The sequence below is a fragment of the Perca fluviatilis genome, chromosome 24, assembly GCF_010015445.1.
Source record: "Perca fluviatilis chromosome 24, GENO_Pfluv_1.0, whole genome shotgun sequence".
NCBI classification, from domain to species: domain Eukaryota; kingdom Metazoa; phylum Chordata; class Actinopteri; order Perciformes; family Percidae; genus Perca; species Perca fluviatilis.
This window is the reverse complement of record NC_053135.1, coordinates 7,113,089-7,133,284: the sequence shown is the minus strand read 5'-3', so window position 1 is coordinate 7,133,284 and position 20,196 is coordinate 7,113,089. Positions and strand designations below refer to the sequence as shown.

The 20,196-nt window shown below is 41.3% G+C and overlaps 2 long non-coding RNA genes across 2 annotated transcripts in view; one reads left to right on the top strand and one right to left on the bottom strand.

The window, feature by feature from the left end:
- Nucleotides 1-20,196, top strand: part of LOC120554339 — a 284,663-nt gene that overhangs the window by 157,442 nt on the left and 107,025 nt on the right. The window lies entirely within an intron of this gene.
- Nucleotides 15,231-16,381, bottom strand: LOC120554337. The gene is made up of 3 exons (XR_005638371.1): nucleotides 16,058-16,381; nucleotides 15,772-15,965; nucleotides 15,231-15,640 (listed from the first exon to the last, which is right to left on the bottom strand). It is a non-coding gene; the product is annotated as an uncharacterized LOC120554337 (long non-coding RNA).

The window sequence follows — 20,196 nt, the reverse complement described above, 5'->3', positions numbered from 1 at the left end:
TGCTTTTAGTCTGAGTCTGTGAGATAACCAAACTTCCTTTAAATATAACGTGCATATAAATAGATGGAATAAATAAAAGTCCCTCGAAATACATAGTAAAACATACAGGCTATCAAAGTATTATGACTAAAGCCTGTATTTCATGATCTATTTCATAGCCATATGTATATTTATGTAAAGGGGGCAAAAACGGAAGTTATAGGCTACAGATTCCCTCAGCTGCAGCCGGGACATTCTAAAACGCTTAACGTGAAAAAGCTTAACTTTAATGTACCTAAACAATGATCAATCAAATATCAGTCAGTTATCAGTCAGATAACGTCCATAACGACTTTGGGTTAGATTTTTTGATCACTGTTTATAAACAGTGATCAAAAATCGCTTAACGGAAAAAGCTTAATGGTAACCACGTTAAGCTTTTCCTTACAATTTCCCTTAATGAAGCAGAAACCCTTAATGTCAGCTAACGTCCATAATAATTGTACTTTGGGTTAGATTTTTTAGTTTTTCAGTGGTTATGAGGAGCAATATGAGAGAGACATTTGGTAATCCTTGATCATTGCTCATTGATCATAGAGCGGTAACGCCAGCTCTGCAGAGTCAGTCCGGGGAGCGAACGGTGGGACCGAGGTCACAGGGCTGGTGGCTACCTGCTAGCTAGCTGCGCAGCAGCTAATATTAGAATATTAGACCCAGCACCGGAGGTCTGATCCCTATGATCTGATCCCGAACCCCCGGTGACTCTCTGCCAGATCAGCAAGCTTAACGGCAGCAACAGAACGTTTGCTGGGATTGTTAACGGGTGTGAACGGTAACGCGTTACAGCCGTGAACCGAAGTTATTTGCTCGGCCGGTTTCGGGGAAAAAGAGGGGAGAACTCTCTGGGGGGGTGTTGTGTTGGGGGGGGGGAGAGAGAGGGGGGGGGAGAAAGGGTAATAAATACATGTGACATTATGAAATAAAATTCCCCCAAGGATTATCAAGAGTATAGCTAGCTAGGTTTCCAAAGTAATTTTGGCCTGGGCTGAACACTGGTAGTAGGCTGGCGCTGTTGCCTTGGAAATGACAACATCCGGTCTCTGAATATGAAAAACAAGCCTTTTTCGTTTCTGTTTTCGGTGATTTTATTTTTGTTATATAAAATAGAAAATGAAAATCACAGCATATTTTAAATTTCTCCCATCCCATTTCGACAATGAAAAAGAAAAAACGCATTGTATTTCAATTTCAAATGTCGTGTTTTAAAACGAAAATCAAATAACCATTCGTTTTTTTGTTTTTTAATACCTGTTTATGAAATGAAAATCGAATGAACGAAAAAGTACATGGACCATACAGCTGAACACACTCGTGGCATTCTTTCTACAATGGAAATCAAATATTCTTCAGAAAGTTCTTCCCAACTCTGTTGCAGAAGTTCCCATACATGTGTGGCACTTTGCTTTCACTTTTCTGTCCAGTTCATCCCACAATAAGACACTAACATTAAGACACTACTTGCCTTGCTGGTGTGAGGGGGTGGCTTACGGGAGGACTTGATGGGGAGAGGGCGGCCGAGCAGGATGGTAACTCGTCACTTGTAAACCGCGTTACTTAAAATTTCCTCCTCCTGCTCCTCAGTGCATTTCTTGCTGAATTTAAATGAAAACAAGCTGCTTTGCTTCACTTTGCATTTCATATTAGCTAATAGCTACAGTCTGTAGGTGAATGGCCAAAGTGGGGATGACCCCACTTATCAGCAGTTCAGGAGAGTGATGGCAGTGGGAAAGAAGCTGTTCTTGTGTCTGGTTGTTTTTGTGTGCAGGGATCTGTAGCGCCTGCCAGAGGGGAGGAGGCAGGAGGATGGCAGCAGTATAGAAGATGGCCAATAGCTCTTGTGGTAGGCCATGCTTCTGCAGTTGCCGTAGGAAGTACATCCTCTGCTGAGCCTTTTTAAGGATGTTGGACTCCCACTTCAGGTCCTGGGAAATGATGGAGCCCAGAAACTTGAATGAGTCCACCTTTGACACTAGGCTGTTGGATATTGTGAGGGGGGGGAGCACTGTGCACGTCTTGCTGCAGTTTGGTTACGTCGAATGTACAATATATTGTATTAATGTGCCTATATGTATGTTGTCTCTATTGTACAGTATGTGTCTATATGGCCAATTTATTCAGATTCTTATATAAATATATATTTATTTTACGGGAACATACTCTAAAGGTTGCAACGGTAGGGGAACGTTCCATAAACGTAACATTCCCCTACCGTTGCAATCTTTAGAGAACGTTCCCGTAAAAAATACATATATATTTATATAAGAATCAATTTTATTGGCCATATAGACACATACTGTACAATAAGACAACATACATATAGGCACATTAACACAATATATTGTACGTTCGACGTAACCAAACTGCAGCAGAAAAAATATGAACAGCAGTGAACGGCGAGAAGCAAATTATTTTTTGATCCCGTTTGAATTGAGCCATGGATTTGAATGTTCCCATACGTTGCACCCTTAAGAGAACGTTCCCGTAATGTTCCCCTACCATTGAACGTGTAATGGTTGGATTTGTACCAGGCACGGCGCCAGGATTCCAGTTTTGGATGGGCCAGACCAATTTTGGGTGGGCCTTAAATTAAAAACGTTATCAAATCCCTGTTTAACCTAATACAAATGACTGGCTAATATACTGTTATATTATATATATTATATGTGCTTACATAATAAAGATTGTAATAGCTTGATGCTATTTATATGTTGTTGCATTGTAAAAAGTTTTGGTGCAAAGGACGGACCTATCCGCGATCGCTCTCCTTGGTTCTGACCAAAAGAATAGTTATGCTTTGGAATCTCCATTACGCACCATACCTGGCTGTGCTATAGCGCATCTCTCCTAACCTAAGGCCTATAGACTGTAAAAGTGGTCAGGAATCTAATATTTCCCCAAAACATAGTTTAGTTCTGCTCGTATAACATGAGGCCGAATATTTCACAATTCTTTTCAATTGTTTTAAGTTTTCAACAATATACAGATCAACAACACTGCCTGACAGTTTCAATCAATACTCGGCAACAGAACATGTTCATTGACAACGTCATCTGTCATGTGAAACAAGACTCAAGTTATTTCCTTACTTTAGTGTGATGATTCATGTTAAAAACATGTTTAACAAAAATAAATAAATCGCATTAACAAGCACTAAAGTATTATTGGCCATAACAAGAGAAAACCATGAGGGAACAACAACTTGACAACAGTAACAAGCTGTTATAGAAATAGAACTGCGCCTGCAGCTCTGTAGCGGGTTATGAATTGATTATTTTAATCCATACATCTCATATAACGACATAATTCAATACAGGCAGAGTAGCCACATACCTTACTGTTATCCTCTGGTGGTCCTACACAGTTGAACTCCCTAAAGAAGAAGTGACCGGATACTTTAGCACTGGCTGAGTTGCGGGCTCATCCACGGAAGACCGATCCACAGGGCTATATCCATAGGGGCTATATCATCCACTCGCGAGGCAGAGGCAAAGGCACTAGCACCGGCGCTGGCCGCGCTAACCGCGTTAGCATCCTGCGGTGTCCGAGACAAAGATGTGCTAGGCATTGTGGATCTCAGCTCTCCTTCATCTCCTGGTTGCAGCGATTACTCTGAGAACGTTCGTGCACGTTTAAGGTAACTAAACAACGACTGTTGCAACCTTGTCCTTTACTGGAAATTATTTTCACACTCTCAGATCACTGGGAGCTAGCCTAGCATACCGACAAGCTACATCCGATCCGAAACTCACTGTCTGCTGAACTTGCGCAGAAACATAAAAATAGACATGACCAGTTTTTTTTAATTGTTTTTGAAAACTAAACATTTAGACAATTTTAGCACAAATTATGAGATTATTTGACGATTTTTAATAATTCTTCAACAAATTATAATATATTAATTAATTAATGTTTTTTGAGGAAATGTTTTGGGTGGGCCTGTTGAAAAGTGGGTGGGCCTAGGCCCGTCAGGCCCACCCATAACGCCGTGCCTGATTTGTACACTGAACTGAGCCACTTGTTAGAAGTGAAATGTGAAATGAAAGAATTTTCTTAGTTGTGAAAATCGTTCTATTGATATTCTCGCCGTGGCATCTTGCGGATTGTGGCTTGATTGTGTTAGCCAACATATCAAAGTCAACTTTCAAGTCCCCTAAAAAAAAATTGCCATCACCTTTCCAAAACCTCTATACTCGCAACTCAACACCTAGACCATCTGTCCAAACTCATAAAATAAGACCTATGACTAATAAACCCAGGGCATCGGTTTGGCAACTGTCTAAATCCTTGTAGTAATGTGTGTTTGAATGCCTGTAATTCATTTATTCAGCAGTTTTGCACATTATGAGATTTGCATGCAAATGAGCGCCTACGTTCATGAGACACGGAACACGACTGCCCTTAGCAGCAGCAATACTAAAGCAAGACATCTTTAAACAGCAACACTATTATCTTAAGTATTAAAATTCATGACATTGCACAGTGTAAATCCCATGCCCAATTGTTCCTTCCTTAAGATGGTGTTCGGCATGAAAATAAAGCCACATGGATCCCTGCAGGGGCTTAACAACTGGTTCAGCATTAACAGTACAGACCAAAGATAATGCCCTTGTAAGGCTAAGGAAGTCGTCACCCCATTCTTTAAACTGTGGATGACTCAAAACATATCAAGCCAAAGATTATCTGATTACTGGCACGCCTAACGTGTTCCAGCTGTGTGCCTGGTGGAGAACAGGGGACAGGCAGACAATCCTTAACCTCATTAGACACAGAGGATTCAACAGTGCCGTGGAAAATTGCTCAATCAGACCAAAAAGTGGCTTGCGTGGCCTTCTATTTTTACTTGCGAGCGTTATGGATTCAAGAACTGGCACTTTGTAATTTTGTGTTTGTTATCTGCGAATGGTGAGACAATTTCCGACCCAGATGTTCAATCAAACACGTCATTGTCCTAGAAATTGAGTGGCTCGTAACTGATGTCTGCAAAAATGCTCAATATGCTAAATGCTGCTCCTCAATCAGTGCCAATCCACAGAACTCAGCACAGCGAGCAATTGTGCAAAGTGGCGGAGGCAGCAACAGCGGCCTTGTTCTCTTTCCACTTCCTCCTCGACAAGTGTTACGTAGTCCCTCAGATCTTGTCCCAGCCAAACGGAGGAGTGCATCAATTGCTCTGCTGAATTTCCATCCGTCTTCGTGGATGATTTCCCCCGTGGTCTCTCTAGTCGAACAGGGGAGGGTGGGTGGGGTTTTGTCGACACCGTCTGTCTGCTCTGTCGCCTCATCTGAAAGGAGTCTTCCCAAAGTGTGATTGAGCGCTGAGTTAAGTGGTCGACGGCAGAGAGGTTTCTTGGCTCCTTTGCCTGATGAGGTGAGGTAGGGCACAGATGCCCATTTCTGCACAGGCAAGCAGATGCACTCCGCACCAGGGATGCTTTCCTTTCAATTAGTCCCTGCAATCAATGCAACCTGTGTTTGGTAATCTGCTGCACTGTCGTTCTGCCAGGGGAAAAACACTCTGAGAAAGAAACACAACAGAAAAGGCCAGGGGAGTGGGAGAGAAATAGCTGGGAGAATCACAAAGCATACATAACTACAGAAATAATAGTTTTGAGATGAATTGGAATGTTTTTTTTAATTGATTGATCTCTCCTGGCTCAGTGTAGCTTTTTTCCAAACTTATTCTGCTACCGTATGACCATATCAGGGATGTACTGGGACAAATATTCGGCCCAGGAATTTGGGGCCTTTTTATGAGAGCACTTGAAGAGCGCACGTATTTTTTGGAAGCAATTTTAATAGTAATAATAAATACTACATAATGTAATACAGAAAAGACAAACTAATACAGTCTTTGTGGTATAAAGAGTATTTGATGTTGCCAAAGATCTTCAACTTAGGATATTTTGACATTTTCATTTCTCTGATCATAACTTCAGAGGGAAATGACTGACCATGCAATCAGATTTAACAAAACGCGAAGCAGTCCAAGTTGGGAGGGGCCCTTCGGCCGCTAGGATCCCCGCTTTAAATTGACAGTATTACATTGGCCCAGTCTGAGGGCCGGGCCAGAGCTCCGTTTTGCGCTGTCTGCGGATGAGAAAGCCAGGCCAGCCTATCTCACTGCTGAGGGACATACTGTCACCTGTTATACGTCCATGAATGTAACTGACATTTAAAATTTAAATATCACTGCCGCTTCAGCCCAGAATGTCGACCAGCCGGTCGGGAAATCTCCCGAACCTCCTGAAGGCCAGTCTGCCCCTGGACCATGCTGCTTGCAGGACGTAGAATGAATTCACCTCAGTGTCCTTATAAGTAAGAAACAGCATTAAGAATGCAGCACATGTACATACAGTATGTGTAGACCTGCAGCTAGCAAGGTTAAGAAAATACAAGTACATTATAATCCATTTATAGTGATACTTCTTGGTTGATGCAGTAGTGAAGCATTTCTATCTGGATCCTCTTTGAGAATGAAAACAAGCTAAACCCCATAGAATTTGTTGTGAAAGAAGATTGATTGACCTTGCACACAAACGCCCATATACTTAACATAATATCTAGTTTGATTGCACAGTTACTTAAAGGGAAACTTCACCGATTAGCATTAAGCTTTGTATCAGTACAAACCTGCTAGTATTTTTGAATGACCGTGCTTCCCTCCCTCATGTCCCCCTCAGAGGGGAGATCTCTGTATTGTGGGTCTGGAAAAAAGCCTCAGATGACGCAAAATGACGATTTTTGCGTCATCTGAGGCTTTTTTGCCCAGAGGCAAAATACTACAGCCTGTATTAGGAGCCACTTCCGCATAGCCCAAAGGGGGTTGGACTGGCGGCTTTTTCCGGAGATTGCCGAGGAAAAAACGAGTGTCATCCATCTTGAATCCTCGCTTAGCTTCTCAGCAGGAGCAGAAACTGTTCATCCTGACGGAAATTTTAGAACAACAATTACGTGCATTCAAACTACCACACACGTGTACCACCGGGATACATTGGAACACATCGGAGAATATGCAGGACACTTTATTACAGACGCAATACTCCACACACTACATAAGCTTTGCCTGCACGGAGACCAGCGGTGATGCTCGATTCCTGTGGCCGGTAAAGAGACCTCATCAGCGGGGAGCGTTGAACGTGTGTGCCGGTGGAAAGCTAACGCTAGCCGGCCATCTGTTCACCAATCCTGCTTCCAAGTGTCCGCTCATTAAACAAACTGGACTACATCCAACTTCAACGAAACTCCCAACATGAGTTCAGAGACTGCTGTGCTGTGTTTTTGTTGTTGTGGAAATATTGCTGTGGACAATCCAGCCTGCTGCTCGGTCACCGGGTAAGACTACTAGTGGAGGTGGGCTGTGTTACCCCGGACTGCCTGTTGCAGAAATGGGGTGATTTGTATCCAACTAACTAACTGCTGGTGGAGTTTGTGACTGTAAAATGCCGACAATTCTAGCTACATCCCACGCAAATGTACATCTGTGTTTATACTCAATGTTTATACCACAGCCCACCAAGAGCTAATGCTAGTAGCTATGTGTTAGCCTTCTTTTATTACTTGGCTTGGTTGAATTCTAATGTAGAATGGTCTGTTGTGTAGGATATTAGTGAGAAGTATAGGATATAACCCCGACAGGGTGATCGGTCCTGATCACCCTGTCGGGGTTGTATTCGCTATAACAACCACCTCGCTCTACATTATCCCGCTTATTACATGGCTACTTACCAAATAAATCAATAATTTGACTAATAACTTGACAAAATATTGATTTAAATGGGAGTTTATTGATTTAAAATACGATTGTATTGCTTCCACTAGAGAAAATAGTCCCGTCGTCTCTACGGTTGGAATCCGCGTCCATAGCAACGTAAAAACTCTGTAGCTTTTTCATTGACATATAGCTTTTAATGCAATCCTTCGTCTATTACTCAACACCAGCTGCCGTATATTTTATGGGGTGTTGCCGTGGTGGACAAATGACCCAGATGCTGTTTTAATCACTGCAGGAATTGACACAACATTAGCTGAAGCGTTGTAGTGAGCTAGCGGGCTATCGGCTGCTCTAATTTACATTAAACTGAACATTTCTGTTGACGGTGAAGTGAGACACGGTGAATGGCTTCTTTGGGAATATTTATGTGGATGTTGATGTCCTCATTCATCTTGTTTCCTTTTGCGCGAGCCGCCGCTGCTGTTGACACACCTGTAAGTTAACGTTAAACAAGTTGCAATGTAAGATAACTAATTAGCGTTGTTGTCCCTACGGCTGTTACTGCGTAGCTAGCGATCATAGACGGTTTAGAAAGATACTAGCGATAGACGCTCATCAGATCTGCTGTCATTGCTTGAATTTGAGGACAGAAGTTGCTCCACGTTTCCCCACTTTTTGCCACAGCTGATAGGCTAAATTTTCCGGACTTCTTTCAGCGGATTGATTGATAGCTGTCCTCCAGAGTGAACAGAACTGCATCCATGGCAACGCTCTGCTTTTGCATGGCAACGGTGTGTTATCCTTAGCAGCGGTCTGTTATCAAGAAAATAACAGACCGCATTCTACATTAGAATTCAAGCAAGCCATGTAATAATTCTTGTTATACCATGGTCTGGGTGAATACTCGATTCTGATTGGCTGCAGGGTGTCCATTAAAAAGTGATATAGGACACCTACTAAAGGAGTTCGGTGAAACTGACTGTTTACTGTTCTAAATTAATGCGCTACATTAAATCAATAAGGAAATGTGGATTTATTATTTCCAACTCGTCCTCTGAACACCACAGGATGGCGCTAAAACACACAGGCTGCAAGAAGTAAGTTCTACTGGCCCTCTGGACTGACTTTGTTTCACAGCGAATAACGTTATCTCACATCCCGTTCACTGTTCAGGTCGCTGCTTTAGGCTGCGCCGCTGCAGCCGACAGTAACGTTACACATCGCGGATTTCGATTGTAAAACTAATTAAAATATGAACTAATGTTTTAAAAATGTGTTATTTGGCAAGTGACCATGGTATAAGCGGGTTAATGCCCTTCGAGGTGTCCATTGTCAGGTATTAATGGACTGCGCGTCGGACGGTTCACGCCTCGCCGTCGTCCATTAATACCTGACAATGGACACCTCGTCGGGCATTAACCCTTACTTAACAGACCGTTGCTAAGGATAACACACCGTTGCCATGCATAGCAGAGCGTTGCCATGGACACAGTTCTGTTCACTCTGGAGCTATCAATCAATCCGCTGAAAGAAGTCCGGATAATGTATCAGCTGTGGCCAAGAAAAAGCATGTTTTAAATGTGTAACACCACTTGAGCCACGGTGAAAAGTTTTTTTGTGTATATGGTTGAAATGACAATAAAACACACTTGTTGAGTTGATCGTCTCACTGTCTGTCTGTAAAGGGTAGGCGTGGCTTGGGAGTGGCCTCATACAGCAGCAAAGCAAGTGCACTCTGGGATTTGGTGTCTTTCATCCATATGAGCCAAAAACACATTTTCTGGCTTATCTCGGCCTAGAAGGCCACTTCTGGTGTACTTACAAACTTTCCAATCCATCGTTTTATGAGAGCATAACCTATTTGTACTACTTGTAGACGTTTGGTATCATTTCGGGCATTATTAATGGGGTAATTTACGAGATACAAACGTGGGTCCGTTAGCCCCTGCGCTAAGCTATTCAGCTGATAACGCTACTCTACGCTAACTCTCCCAATGTTCGACCCAGGTGAAAAAAGCTTCTGGGGGGGTGTTTGGCTCGAGGTCATGGTGCAAAGGACCCTAGGGTGAATTACTCCGAACCATCACTTTAATACACCCATGGGCTGACAAAGGTTCCGGTTTTTGGGAGGTTGACATCAACTTCCAGCTTTGTTGAGATTCGCCCGTTTTCAGCGGCAGTTTCAAAATATGAGATTTTCATAGTAAAGGGGTGTCAATGGGATTTTGAGCTTCTATGTATGTCCTATTTACCCACCGAACTGTCGTTATTCAACTATGACAGGGTCAAATCGGTTTTGCATTCTATCACCCCTTTAAAACATATAAGATATCACATACATTAATTAAAGCAAACCTGAGCTTGAAATGGAAGCAAATTTGATCTAACTAGATATAATTGGTATTGGAAGTAAAAATGAGTCCTGCAAATCCAAGTGCCAAACATATCTGATGTGTGAGGTTTAAAATTCCATACTCACTGCTGCAGATAGGGAGCAACTGCATGGGTACAAAAATGAAAATGATTCTAAAGGGTGTGATAAGAACCTGGTAATACCCAAAGGGACAAGCAAGTCTTAGCTCATGCTTCAGCACCCTCTCTGAAAGTATTTTAAATCACACCTTTGCAGGGCAGACATTGTACATGTTGGTCTTATTTAGGGGGTAAAGGAAGGTAACCAGTCACAGAGGATATTCTAGAAACTTGCTAATTTCACGGGACATGATGCAGACACGAATGCTTATATTTAAGAAAAGGATGCTTTGAGCGGTTTTTCAAATCTAGGAAGTCTACAATGAGTTATAGAGGTTGCACCAAGTTCATGCTGACTTAAAGAAACAGTTGGAGAAGGATGCATTGAGAATATGGTGTCAAAGCTCTTGCACAGTTCGTCTAGAAAACAAAAATACCACAGAGATCAGCATTTTGGTGAACACTTTGCAGTATTCCACCTCATCGATCATTCTGCAACACACTTCCAAAAGACTGAAATACTGATTATCATGAATCCTAAAGCACACACTGCACAGCATGTTTTTAAGTTAACTTTTAGCGCTGCAAGATGTCAGCTTGTGTAAGAGACGGAAAGTTGTTTCTTCATAATTTAGGGGAAATGATCGATGCAGAGGCGTGGGCTGTGTTGCAACCTTGAGCAGGCATTTGAATCTAAACTTGGCAAATGCTCCAAGTTTCGAAGGGGAACAAACATAAGAGCTCATTCTTCCCACAGATTACCATATCAATCTCATCATACACATGCTGGATCATCAGAATAATATACATCCATCACAGTCACTGACACCATCATCTCTCATGTCGGTAGAGACAGGATATGTCTTGGTACTAATTTCACACTTAGGGTCGCCCTCATTTCTTCACTTTCTATTAAGTCACACTGTGAAGTAGGAGTGAAATGATATGTTAAATTAAATGAAAAGTGTTTGCCGAAGCTATTTATCTAAAACAATAGAGATAACGTCACACTTGAGGTGTCAGCTCGCTCATTTATTATGTTGGTGTAGTCAGTTTTAATTGCTTCTTTCACATTAACAACAAACTCCCCGAACTCCTTCCCTCTCAACTTCACGTGTGTCATCCTCTTAGGTAGAATGTAGTTGTATTCTTTCTTTCATTATACTGTAGCAAAGTATTTCTCAATCTTATTGCAGCCAAGAACACAATAATGCAGTAATTGCTCCCTTTGGATTATTGCTAATTTAGAAGTAAAATGCACACTAGTGAGACCATATTATTATTTCACACTAATACACAGCACAATGCATACTGTTTAATGCATCAAAGTGAAGACATTTTTGTAATTTTTCCTTTTGGGGAATCTTTTAAGTGAACCAACCTCATTATGTGAAACTTAATGTTGAATAATTTGAGAAGCCTCTGCACATAATGCATACATTTAAAAGACACCAACTAACATACCATTCTAATGGATGGAGTCGATGCCATGTATGCAACATTAAATATTTCCACTCCTGGCTGCAACGTGTTGCTCCAATATACTTTCCTGCAACACAGTTTTCATTAAGATTAATGTAGTTTAGCATCGGCACACGGTAATGCATGATTCATTGTCATGGCTCAGCGCAGGAGGAACATGTCCCTAATTTGCATGACGGGTAGCCAGCTTGCTAGAGTGTGATGGGAAATCCATTTTGCTTACTCTCCAGGTATAGACCGACAAACAAATCTATTAAAGTGTGAGAGCATGCTTAAGGGCACTTAGGACCTTTGCCACGCTCACAAAGTTGCATTGTATGTCATTCATATGCTGGTATGATGCAACATCTGATAAATTGTAAATTAGTTGTCTTTGAATATTAGTGTTTGTCACACCATATCAAATTGCATGACCAATTCATTTGGGGAAAAAAGAAAGGAAATAGGAAGGCAGATACATGGACAAAGAAATTCTAAGGAGGACACCCTATCATGAAAAAAAAAAAGAAATGGCATAAAATTGCATTAGGTCCCCTATTGGCCCACACCTCCCACCCTCAGTGTATTTTATATGTAACCTTCCGATCAGGTGCAAACTATACAAAGGTCCCATTTACACTTGTTAATTCAAGTGTTTCCTATCTGGAATCGGATTAAATCCAGTTGAGATTTTAGACATTATCACCTACACCTATTTACACGTATATGCGTCTCCGTTGGCCTGGGTGACATGCACATAGGGTAGGCCTTAGGGTAGGCCTTAACTATTCATTGTTGCAGTCCAATTGAATACCCCCAACACTGTACATCTACATCTATTATATTAAAGACACTGATCAAAATGTGTTGGTAAAATGTAAAGGTCATCTTGACACATTGATGTGCCACTGTGTGACTGAAATGTAAATCAATGTGTCGCCTTAGTGCATGTTGAGTCATCTGCTCCTCAGTAAGCATTGTAAGGATGAAGGAAGGAAGAGGTTGATAAACCCTCAGCTAGAAAACCTTTGACTGAGAGGTTTTCTTCCATATTGGAATATACACAATCAAAAACAGACTCACCCGGATACACACAAGCACATCTATTATTTATATTGCTGTCATTGTCTCTTTGTTGTCATAATGCTAACAGCCATCCCAAATCCCAATGCTGAGAGCTGAACCTAACAACCCGCTGTCAAAATTTGCACTGCAGTACATTACAGATGCACGATCAAATCATGCTAGGATGGCTGCGTTTTGAAACACACGTTTCCCAGCCCACATTTTGCATGCTCCTCCAGGGCAACCGCTGTCACTGCCTCCCGTCTGCGTCCTCTTCCTTGAGGACAAGAAGAGGAACCGTGCTAAAATAGAAATGTTGAAGCCGTAAGATATTGGTATTGTTGCCGTTTATTGTTTTAGTGTTAGGAAAAATGTCCCTGTCTGTTGAGCACTTTTTTTTTACTCTTGTGGTAGGTATTATCTGTTGTGCATTTTTCTTTTTCACCATGGGATGGTGAGAAACAAACTTTCGATTCCTCTGGATGTCTAGTATATGAGAAGAAATTTAAAATACAGCTGACTTGACTTGTAAGCAATAGTAGGCAAATTTCCTGCAGATTATTCATTTATAACTATTAGTACCACCTTCAATGTTGCTGGCATTTATAGGATACATACAGGATACATAATAATAATATACTGGCCACTGGTTTCATAGACATATTTAGGCACACAGTATATCAATTCATTCATACCTCAGAAAGTTCTACGGCTTTTTTGTGGTTGGCAGTGAGGAAGGAGTCACTCAGTTTAAGGCATCTCACAGTAGCATGTTATTGAAATTACCTGCATTTTTCACTACTGCTTCGCAGGCGTTGCATATTGCCAACCTTTTATCAAGTTGCCATGTTTGTAATAAAGACCCAAAATGGGACTGTGCTTCTTTTTTATAGACGTTGAGTTTCATTTCATGTCTGTCTTAAGGGTGTGTGTGCTGCACTTACAAGAAAACAGGTGCATCATTTTGGTTTGCCCACATGATGCTCTGGACTCAGGTACATTTTTCCACCTACTTGAATCAAGAAAAGAAGTTTACTGACATGTTACATGAGTTCTTTAGTTTACGGTTGTGCTTGCTGCCATTAAAAGCTGCCATTACACTATGTTTAAAAAAGAGACCGATGAAGTAACACATAAAAACAAAGTACCCATCATGACATTTCTACTAACGCTGTTTTCCAGTGTGTTCCTGACATTGAACAATCCTACAATACTTAGTATGAGTATATTGCCTATTTTTAGCGGGTGTTTCTACATTTAAAAAATCTGCACATACGCAGTAATTTTGGTGGAAAAAGGATATATATTTGAAGGAATAAACAACAATCTAGATCTGTCAAATGCCACTGGTGCTAATACATTGAATTGATTAAACAAGTGCATAAATTAAGTAAATGGCTTGATTATTTACTTGTTCTATCTCCGTAACAAAATAACTCGATATTATGTTCAGGGACCATTGCATTTTTTTAGACAAATAGCTACTTTGGCTTGGTTTCGGTCATTAGCCTAAATTGTATCTCTCCTTATATAAATTGCGTCCTCTGGAATCAAAAGTAAGCCCTCTTTCCAAGGCCCGCAGTTCAAATGAAGGTCTCACACTTAGTGAGCCAAACTGCTTCTCATCTGGTACACTGTCCTGATAGGCAGCCGCTGTGTCTGGGAGTCCACCACTGTCCTCTGATATTCGGTCTAGGGAGGCAGCCAGACAGCAAATGAAAACGCATTACAGCACATCTTCATGTCTTATGGTCCACAATGACTAGAGTCATTGTGAAAGGAATATTTAGTTCAAAATGTACCAGCAGGTACAGCCATTCTTTCTTTCTTTCCAAGGGAGGGCTCAGGAATCACAGGAATGTATAAGTGCTTCAGCTTTCTCTTTTTGAAAACACACATTCATGCAGGATACAGGCAGAATAAATGAGATCATCAGTGGTTATCTGAGGTTAATCTGCCTCATTTTCAGAAAGGTCTTTGATGTGTGACTTGAAAACAAAGCATGCCTGATGAAGGGACAAGCCTGTGTTCTTGTATTTTCATCAAGTACCTCAGATCAGCACATTTTCTCATAAGTACTCAAGCACCTTCATATATTAATATAACTAAATACTGCCAGTAGATTGTTTTTTTTTTTTTTTTTTTTTTTCTATTTCTTCATAATCCATTCAGCGATACTGCCAAGACCTAAATCATTACCACTGCAAAAATATTCAGCCTTGCAGGATTACAACCTTATTGTGACCTGTTGAGAATATTGTATTCAAACCTAACTTTAAACTTTTTTTGTAATGTCAGCATCAGAAGTCGCTCCAGACTCAAACCAGGAGCAGGAGGGTGCAAACACTCTGCATTCAGCCAACGGGGCAACTGGCTGAAGCCAGAGACTTCAAGGGAGAGATAAGGCCAGCAGATAAGATGACTGGAGGCAATGTAAGGTGAAAGTGAGTGGGTGCTTTTTTTATAGAGACTCAGCACAAAATACAGGAGTAATAGATTTATTGAGAGAGAGAGAGGCTATTCATGTGATAAACTTGCCCAGACACTGCAAGAATACCAAACTATTGAGAAAGAAATATCAATGGGAACTTTGTGGTTAAGCTACTTTATTGACGTTCACTCTTCATTTGTGGACCTAGGTTGCCTTTATCTTTGTCCTGCATTGCAAGACCTATCTCCTTAGCACTGGATTAAGGTACACACCACACACCACAGGTACATTCTAGGATAGGAGGAAAAAAAACGCTCTGGCTCGTTCGCATTTCTTTAAACCAATAACAATCTTCTTGGGTGGCGCTAAGCTCCAGATGCAGTGATGGTGCCTCTGGAAAACACTCTCAGGAAAGAACTTGTTTTGGTGTAACATTTGGAAGCTTTGGAATGGCTAATTCCCTGCAAAGAAAACACCACAACAAATATTAAATTAACTGTACACAATACAGTAAAGTGAGCTATTTAAATAAGCAGAATACATGCTTAAAAGTAATTTGCTCTTACCGCCGTAACCATGTATCACAACTTACTTTGTCCACTGCAATCCCCACCAATCGGTCCCAAAATGTTGCCATTTGCAGCAATGAATGTGAATTGCAACAAATGTTTCTGGTGATCCGTTTACAATGGAGAACTGGCCAGCAACAATGTTTTCATCTGTCTTTATCTTGCCCTGCATAGTAAGGTTTTTCCATAACCGTTGGGCAAACATGCTAGCACGTCCCTGTTAGAAAGTAGTAGTAAATGAAAAAGTAAATTTTCTTTGTAAATCTTTACAATCATAAACACTTGCCATTTTAGTGTGTAGCTTGGTACCTCGCAGGTTGTTGTTTCCCTTAGTGAAGGGATTATGATAACGGTAACACACATAGCAGAAAGAGAGAGTCAAAGCCTGACATCCGGCGCTCTAACGCTCCTCTGCTATTAGCTCGCCAGCTACAGCAGTTTACTCGCTAGGCAGAGCAGTTTACTAACTAGCCATGTGAGTAGTCACTGCATCGCCAAAGTTCTAGCAATGCTTACTTTGCAAAGGTGCGCAATACAAAATAAAACGTGCATTAATAGGAGTCTCTCTGTCTATATTCAAATGTTTGTTTTCATTCACACACCCTACATTCGCGATGGTGAACTTTGGTTACACACAGGGCTGGACTGGCCATCTGGCATACCGGGCATTTTCCCGGTGGGCCGACGCACTTTTGGGCCGAATCGCCGATATAAATAGGCCTTTTTTATTTTTTTGGCCGGGCCGGCCCATAGAGAACTCACTCACTTGGTTAATTTTCTTTATTGGCACTGGCCTGACCCAATCAAATCCAGGAACCCCACGGGCTTTTTAAATTTACGAATCGCACTATGGCCACGCCTCCCGGCCCTGAGACACGAGCTTTAATAGTTATGCTGGAAGTTTAGCTTTCACGTTAAAAAGGACAAACGACCACCAAAGTGCAAGGGAGGTGCAGAGAAATTACAGGAGAAAAAGATTAAGAATCTACAGGCGGATTCCTCAAAATGTGCCACATTTTCGGACATGTTTGGGGCTGTAGTAGCTGCTTCAACATCAGCATTACCTGAAGCCGAGGAGGAGGAGAGTAACCGTGTCAGGGCCATGGGAGCGAGTGAGGACAAGATGGAAGAGAGAGTAGATGACGATGTGGTAAGGAGTGTGGGTGTGTGTGTGTGTGTGTGTGTGTGTGTGTGTGTGTGTGTGTGTGTGTGTGTGTGTGTGTGTGTGTGTGTGTGTGCGCGTGCCACGTCATAACGATAACAAGCCGTTTGGCTGTAACATTAAAGTTAGTGGCTGTCAGGTAACCTAACTGTTTAAGCTTACATTGAAAATGCTAGCGGTTAGCCTGTTGGGTAGCTGAAAAGTCCGTGTGATCTATAAAATCAGTGTTGATACAAGCATCAGTGGCTTAATTAGCTTCTCTTGTATTGGTGCTCTTTTCCAGGGCATATACTACTCTCAGCTTTATTGTAGCTTTTGGGAATGGTTATAGTTATTGTATTTAGCAGACACTTGTGTCCAAAGCGACAAAATATGAATCTTAAAATAGTTAAAATTAACAGTAAACTGTTTTTAAAGTTGCTAAGCCAATATTAAGCAAAATAGTAATAATAACAATAATGTCAATACAATATAAAATAGCAATAATAAAAATACCATAAATATACAAATCATAACTCTAAGAATGAATTATTTAAATGTAAGATCAACAGATAAGTATTGAGACCCCTCTTGAAGGATCCAAAACGATCACATGAACGCTGAACACTAGGCACTAGCATGCACGCATATTTTAAGAGGACTGTCTGCAGGGAACGTGTCTGACCAATCACGGTGGGTGTGGGCCGCCTGGGCCAAAAATGCCAGGGGCGATTTTTTGTCCCAGTCCAGCCCTGGTTACACATTACGTGCATCAACCTACATACCGTGTAGTCTGCATTCGACTGCGTGAACCAGACCATGACCCCCACACCGTGACTGTTCGATATTACTGTCATACACGACTCATGACAGCGCTACTGAGCAGGGTGTGATGACTTGCATGATGCTCCCTCCTCAGACCTCAAAACCCACTGGACATCTGTGGGAAGACTTGAAAAGGGAAAAGGTGAAAGATAGTATGTGGACCAGTTAAATATATTTGTTCCCACAAAGATAAAGATACCAATCTTTATCTTTGTGGGAACCCATATATTTAACTGGTCCACATGTATGTTTTCTTTTCTCAAGTATCTGAGATTAGCAGCAGGGCTGGCGAGGACCAATCTTTTCCCACACTCACACACACTCAATTGTCAGGCAGATTCCGGAGTCGGAGCATTTGGTGAGGGTGAAACACTATGCGCTCACTAGGTCCACACACACAGTGATGTAAAGAGAAATATTCTCATCACGCCTCTGCAGCTTGCTGCAGGTTCCCTGGTACAGAGGCATAATTAGACCATATTAGTGTCAGTCTCCTCGTGTGTGTGCGTGCGTGTGTTGGCGTGCATTATGAGTTTACTCAGGCGCTTTTCAACAGCTCCATCATGGTCAGTAATGGTCTTTGACTGCTACAACATTCCATGTTTTAAATTAAGCACAGAGAATTTATAGGCCAAAAAGTTAGGAATCTTTAGTTTCCCATCAATGTCTATTATGGATGACAAGGACACCTCTGAAAGGCAGACCTGGACATAACAATGCATCTGAATACATATTCATATATTTAAAACGGCTTTTAAAGACTTTGATTTATTTTGACAAACACTTGAGCACCTTAAACGTGCACTATAGCTTGAAAGAGAACATGAATCAAGCAGTTCACATGATGAGTGTTTAATAGCCACTCTCACCAGGTCGAGTCTTGCACTAAAGATGTTTAATAAATTGTTGTATCATCTTTGTTTTTGTACGAATTGACCCTACAAGAGGACTTTAGGACCAGGGAGCCGCAGTCAAGGCCAGTGGCAGCTCTTCGAGGTGTGGAGGATTATATTCCCTGACAGAAAATCCCAAACACTGCTGAATAATATTTGGATACTTGTGCTTATCACACATTAGCCAGTAGTTTTCACACTGTATTAAGTGCTGAAGTCCTGAGAACTACTTCCAAGGGTTCCTTTTCGATTCCTGCGTCAACGTCTTCTCCGGATCACTTCGGTCTGTGCCAACAATCCAAAAATATCAAAGCTGTTTTGAGGTTTAATAATTTATGTAACCGTAATAATGTTTCCCAACTGCAGATTTTGTCTTTATCAAAAGGAGGTGGAAGCATTCTTTCAGCAAAGAATTGTGGACATGCTCCCCCCCCCCCCCAATTCATATGCTCAGCGGTGATGAAATATTCTATTTGGATTTGAAATTCATATCTCATCCCCTAGCTGGGTCTCATCCTCCCCTTTTTGCCTGAAACCTGTGAATTCCACTGATACATTTTAAACCAAATATGCACTTCACACTAGTTTTAGTCATTGCAGGCCATGAGACATGAAGATGTGCTGTAATGTATTTTCATTTGGTGTCTGGTTGCCTCTCTTGACAGGATACCGGAGCAGAGTGGCCCAGACTGTTTATGAGGATGCAGACTCTAAGGACTGTTATTTAGGTTGAGGGCCATTTAAATGAAAAAAAGCAATGTCTTTCTGGCTTATTTGCATCGTGATCGAGCCAGTACTGTTTTATGGGATTCAGTGGCCATTTCTTGCAGTAAAGAGTAATAGAAAATAGATTAAAAAAAACAGCTTGCAGCTTTTAGTGTCTTGTTTTCTTAAAATGATCATAATGACAAATTATCTGTCTCTGTTCCCTTCCTGCCACCTGATCTTTACACCCACCTGCACACCTGCTCCTCATTTTCTCAAGACACGCCTATCCCTCATCAACCCCAGTGTGCACACAAACGGCCTTTTTTTTCCATTCTGTTGCCGTGTGCCACATCTATTGTGCCACCATAGCGTATCTGTTCTATTAAGCTTGTTCATGACCTCTGCCCTTTTTGGGACATAGCCTGTTCATCATATCGACCAAGCCAGAGTGAGTTTTAACCTCACCTGCTCTGCCTCTGCTTTTGGGTCCACACATTTGTCATAAATGTTAGATCAGTGTTAGCAGTGAAGTTTAGTGAAAAAATGCTGATTTGTTTAAATATTGTGTGGCGGGGATAACATTCTTTAAAGTCAAGTCAGCATTGATTTTTATAGATACAATTTTTTTAACACGGGGCAAGTCTTTAAATGCATCACATCAACATTTTGATTAGTTGCAAGACACAACCAACAAAATCAGACCCAGTAATGGCACTTTTGACTAAACCCCACACTGTGATCACGTAATCACACTTTGGTGTTAATTTTACAGTATGTATGATATTTGGACTGACATTTCTATCAATCTTCAATGATATGACTTATAATATGTAAGCTTGCGGAACAGATAATTGTGAAAGCAAGAAGGAGAGTAGGGATAG